Source organism: Schistocerca piceifrons, chromosome 1 (assembly GCF_021461385.2).
Source record: "Schistocerca piceifrons isolate TAMUIC-IGC-003096 chromosome 1, iqSchPice1.1, whole genome shotgun sequence".
NCBI classification, from domain to species: domain Eukaryota; kingdom Metazoa; phylum Arthropoda; class Insecta; order Orthoptera; family Acrididae; genus Schistocerca; species Schistocerca piceifrons.
In genome coordinates, this window is record NC_060138.1 from 998735374 (window position 1) to 998740878 (window position 5505).

Below are 5505 nucleotides of genomic sequence, written 5' to 3' on the forward strand. Positions count from 1 at the left end.
GAGCTAGGATTAAAAAAGGTATAAGACGGGGGGTATAGTCTTTCACCCCTATTGTACAATCTATACATCGAAGAAGCATTGATGGAAATAAATGAAAAGTTCAAGAGTGACAATAAAATTCAAGGTGAAAGGATATCAGTGACAAGATTCGCTGACGACACCAATACCCACATTGAAAGTAAAGAAGAAGTACCTGCTGAAGGGAATTGACAGTCTAATGAGTACAGAATATTGACTGAGGATAAATCGAAGAATGACAAAAGTAGTGAGAGGTAGCAGAAATGCGAACAGCGAGAAACTTAACGGCAGAACTGATGGTTACGAAGTAGATGAAGTTAAGGAATTCTCCTACCAAGGCAGAAAAACGGACCGAGCAAGGAGGACATCAAAATCCGACTAGCACTGGCAAAGAGAGCGTTCTTGGCCAGGAGAAGTCCAGTAGCATCAAACAAAGGCCTTAATTTGAGGAAGAAATTTCTGAGAATGTACATTTGGAGCACAGAATTGTGTGGCAGTGAAACTTGGACTGCCAGAAATCCAGGAGAGAATAGGATCGAAGCATTTGAGATGTGTTTCATACAGATGAATGTTGAGAATTATGTAGACTGATAAGGTAAGGAATGAGGAGGTTCTGCGCAGAATAGGAGAGGAAAGGAATGTATGGAAACCACTGACAAGAAGAAGGGACAGGATGATAGAACATTTGTTAAGACAACAGGCAATAACTTCCATGATACTAGAGGGAACTGTAGGAGGTAATAACTGTAGAGGAAGACAGAGACTGGAATGCATACAGCGAATAATTGAGGACTCTGAGATGAAGAAGTTGCCACAGGAGAGGAATTTATTCTTTTCTATGTCAACAGTCCCAGACAGACGAACGCTCATTTGTCACGGTCATCAGCGATCAGATGGCGCTCAGAAGGTTGGTCTGTACACCTCTGTTTGGACAATGTAGACAGCGACTACGCTGACCTTAGAGGTAAACAGTGTTTTCAAATTGATGCCCCACCGACGATTACGATCTTCTACTGAACTGCTTCATTCATTTGAATGTGGTCTGCGGGAAACTGGATGGACGTATCTAATGACTGTTGCACAAGTTGGGTACAATATATTGGCATTGTGTGGCTGCTTTCTTTGGAACATTCCCACACCTGTAGGTCAGATTTCAGATGTCCGTGTAATACAGACGCTCAAGATCGACGCAGCAAGCGCCGGTGGCCAACAGATCCTCAGTCAGGGATGAAATCTGGGAATAACTGTTCTGCTGAGACATCAGGGACCATTGGGAACCGACTGCTTGCAGCAGCATTAAGATCACCCTCTGGCCAGGTTACCACTAACACCACGACATCGCCAAGCATGACTACTCTGGTGTCGTGAAATAACTGGCTGAAGCGTGACATGGCACTCTGTTGTGTTCAGTGATGAGAGTAGAATCTGTCCGTATGCGAGCGAAGGACGCACACGTGTGTGACGTGGTCCTGGTGAGTTGCCTATTCCAGAGTGCATTTTCCCACGACACACAGGTGCCACCCGAGGCTTCATGGTGTCGAGGGCCATAAGATACAAATCGCAGTCAGTATCCAGGCGTTTCTGTCGGGTAAAATAACCAATGCTCGCTTCACTGCACAGGCTGTTATCCAAGTACCATTGCCATTTCTTCGATAGGTAGGTGATGAGCTTTTCCAGCAGGATACTGCACGTCCACATACAGCTGCGGCGACGCAACACGCTCTTCGTAGTGTACAACAACACCCCTGGCCAGGACGTAGGAGCAAACCCCAGAACTACAGACCCATTTCACTGATTTCGATTTGCAGTAGGATTTTGGAACATATACTGTGTTCGAAAATTATGAATTACCTCGAAGAAAACGATCTATTTACACATAGTCGGAATATATCCGGAAAATATCGCTCGTGTGCTGCACATCTAGCTCTTTATTCTCATGAAATAGTGAGTGCTATCGACAACGGATCTCAAATTGATTCCATATTTCTAGATTTTCAGGAGACTTTTGATACAGTTCCTGGCAAGTGGCTTGTAAGCAAACTGCGTGCCTGTCGAGTATCGCTACAGTTGTGCGACTGGGTTCATGATTTCTTGCCAGAAAGGCCACAGTCCGTAGTAACTTATAGAAAAGTAATCGAATGAAACAAAAGTGCTGTCTGGTCTTCCCCAACGAAGTGTTAAAAGTCCTCTGCCGTTTCTAATCCATATAAATGTTTTAGAAGAGTAGCTGAGCATCAGAGGATTGAAACCAATTCCAGAAATATTTGGACAAGATATCTGTATGGTCCAAAAAGTAAATAGTGAAAAATGTGAGGTCATCCCACACAAGTATTAAAACGAATCCGTTATAATTCCATTGCACGGTAAACCACACAAATCTAAAGGCGGTCAGTTCAATTAAACGCCTAGAGATTACAGTTACGAATAACTTACATTGGAACAATGACATAGATAATGTTGTGGGGAAGGTAAACCAGAGACTGCGCTTCATTGGCATAACACAAGATGCAACAAATCCACTAAAGAGACTGACTACACTCCGTTCGCCCGTCCTCTGCTAGAGTACTGCTGCACTTACCACATAAGACAGAGAGAACATGAAAAAAGTTCTAAGAAAGTTAGCTCGTTTTTTACTATTGCGGGTAGGGGAGAGTCACAGATACAATACCGGAGTTGGGGTGGCAATCATTAAATCAAAAGCGTTTATCTTTGTGGCGAGACCTTTACACAAGAATTCAATCACTATCTTTCTCCTCCGAATGCGAAAATATTCTGTTGATGCTCACCTATAAAACGATAAATGTTTATCGTAATAAAATAAGAGAAACCAGAGCTCGTGCGGAAAGATTTAAGTGTACTTTTTCCAGCGCGCTGTTCGAGAGAGCAACGGTAGAGAAACGGTGTGAAAGTGATTCGAACAACCTTCTGCCAAGAACTTAAATATGAATTGCAGAGTAGTCATGCAGCGCTAGAGGTTTTTGACGTATTACAGTAATTTTTTAGTGCTTATAGCTGCCAGATTATAACAAAGACTTTTTTCTAATAGGAGTTATATATATTTTTCTTTGCTTTCGACCTTGGGCTCCTGCAGAACTGGAAGATACCGAGAAACACTAACGAAATATTTCGATTTTATTTCTTTGCTTTCGACCTTGGGCTCCTACAGACATGGAAGATACTGAGAAACACGAACGAAATATTTCGATTTTACGAGAGAGGTACGTAGCCTGTAGCGAGTGATGTAGTTGTTCTTATAATTTTGAATCCAAATATACTGTACCATTTTTATGGGAGTAACAGACAATTTGGGCCAACGGCCTTGCCGCTGTGATGACACCGGTTCCCGTCAGACCACTGAAGTTAAGCGCCGTCGGGCTGGGCTAGCACTTGGATGGGTGACCATCCGGTCTGCCGAGCGCTGTTGGCAAGCAGGGTGCACTCAACCCTTGTGAGGCAAACTGAGGAGTTACATGATCGAGAAGTAGCGGCTCCGGTCCCAGAAACTGACTAAACGTCCGGAAGAGCAGAGTGTTGACCACATGCCTCCATATCCGCATCCAGTGACGCCTTTGGGCTGAGGATGACACGGCGGCCGGTCGGTACCGTTGGGCCTTCCAAGGCCTTTTCGGACGGAAAAAACAGACCATTTCGAAGAGGTGTCATTCTTGTCAAAGTGAGGTAGCTGCGACGTGAAGGTGACGTAACAAACATTTGCATTGAATCCGTTCGTGACTGCTTCACGAAGTAAACACAAGTGTGTCACGCAAATGCCTCGCACCGTTCTATGAAAACAATGAATGAAGGAAACGTTGTTTTTGCGGACTGTTACCGTGTCGTGTCATACTGCAAATAAACATAGCGAAGTAATTTCAGCAGTTGCACCAGAACATGAAAGAAATAAAACTGCATGTCGACGGATGCAGCGCCGCATTGACTAATGTTAAATTACAGGACTCCTTTTTCTTTTCTTTTTGACTGTGTCGCGACTTATATAATATAAACTGTCTTCTTTAATTTTTGTGTTTTTCTAACGGATGCTTTTTTAAACCGAAAATGTATTGTTTAACGTCTCATTGATGCCAATGTCGTTCAAGACGGACTCAGTCTGCTGTACCTTTTCATGCCATTTTCGATTGCTCTACAAGAAATCCATACTATCTGCTGCTCGTCTTTTGATTAGCCAATGTCCGACGAGTCGAGATGTATGACAAAGCAGCAAAGGGCGTTTTCCGTTTTCCGTTTTGACTGGTGGAATTCAGTTACAAATCTGTGGCGTGACTTTCGATGCGAACATAGCACTGCACTTCCTACAGCTCAGAGCATTAAGCCGTCCTTACACGGGACGAGGCAGCAAACGTTGACGCAACTAAAATTTCAGCCGATTTCCGGTTTTTAATTGATTATAGTTACGCGCGAGATGGTGCAGTTGTTAGCACACTGGCCTCACATTCGGGAGGACGACGGTTCATAACCCGCGTCCGGCCATCCTGATTTAGGTTTTCCGTGATTTTCCAAAATCGTTTCAGGCAAATGCAGTGATGGTTCCTTTCAAAGGGCACAGCCGATTTCCTTCCCCATCCTCCCCTAACATGAACTTGTGCCATGACCTCGTTGTCGGCGGGACGTTAAACACTGATCTCCTCTTCATCCTCCTTGAATATTGTTAAAGTATAGTGCCTAATGTCAGTTTACGCATGCTTAATACCCATATTCTCGATGTTGCATCGATTACCAACACTATGAAATAACGTAATTCATCACACAGAGTTCAACATCGAAGTTCGTTCCGTAATTTCATGCGAATGGAAGAGGAGATTTAGCCGGCCGAAGTGGCCGTGCGGTTAAAGGCGCTGCAGTCTGGAACCGCAAGACCGCTATGGTCGCAGATTCGAATCCTGCCTCGGGCATGGATGTTTGTGATGTTCTTAGTTAGGTTTAACTAGTTCTAAGTTCTATGGGACTAATAACCTCAGCAGTTGAGTCCCATAGTGCTCAGAGCCATTTGAACCATTTTTTGAAGAGGAGATTTATTTAAACCCAGATATAGGTATACATATATTTTACAGAAAGTTTCATAATAGCAAAAGCTTTCGGTTCGTAACTTGTGTTTACTTTTTAACATATATTGGTAGTCACGTAAGCTTTCTAGCCATTGACGAAATATTCCCTTTGCATCAAGAATTGCAGCAAATGTATTATTTATAATAAATAAGATGGCTTTTGAGATTATACTTCTACTAATGAATATGAAAGAGCCAGAAATTTTAGAAAACAAAATTCGAAAAAAATTTAGAATTAGTGGACACGAACCTCCTATCGCTCTATTCACAATTCACAGTGCTAACAAGTGCGCTGCAGCTTCGACGTTACATCTGAACATCAGTGTACGACATACACTGTCTAAAGCTTTTATCTACAATTTTCTGCATTTGTCATTTAATATGCAAATTGTGCCACACCATTGTGCCGTAGCATCGAAACGGTATA

At 43.0% G+C, this 5505-nt stretch overlaps 1 pseudogene; it reads left to right on the forward strand.

Moving 5' to 3' along the window:
• Window positions 1–3327: 3327 nt before the first annotated feature.
• On the forward strand, window positions 3328–3445 carry LOC124728687 (annotated as a pseudogene).
• Window positions 3446–5505: the final 2060 nt, after the last annotated feature.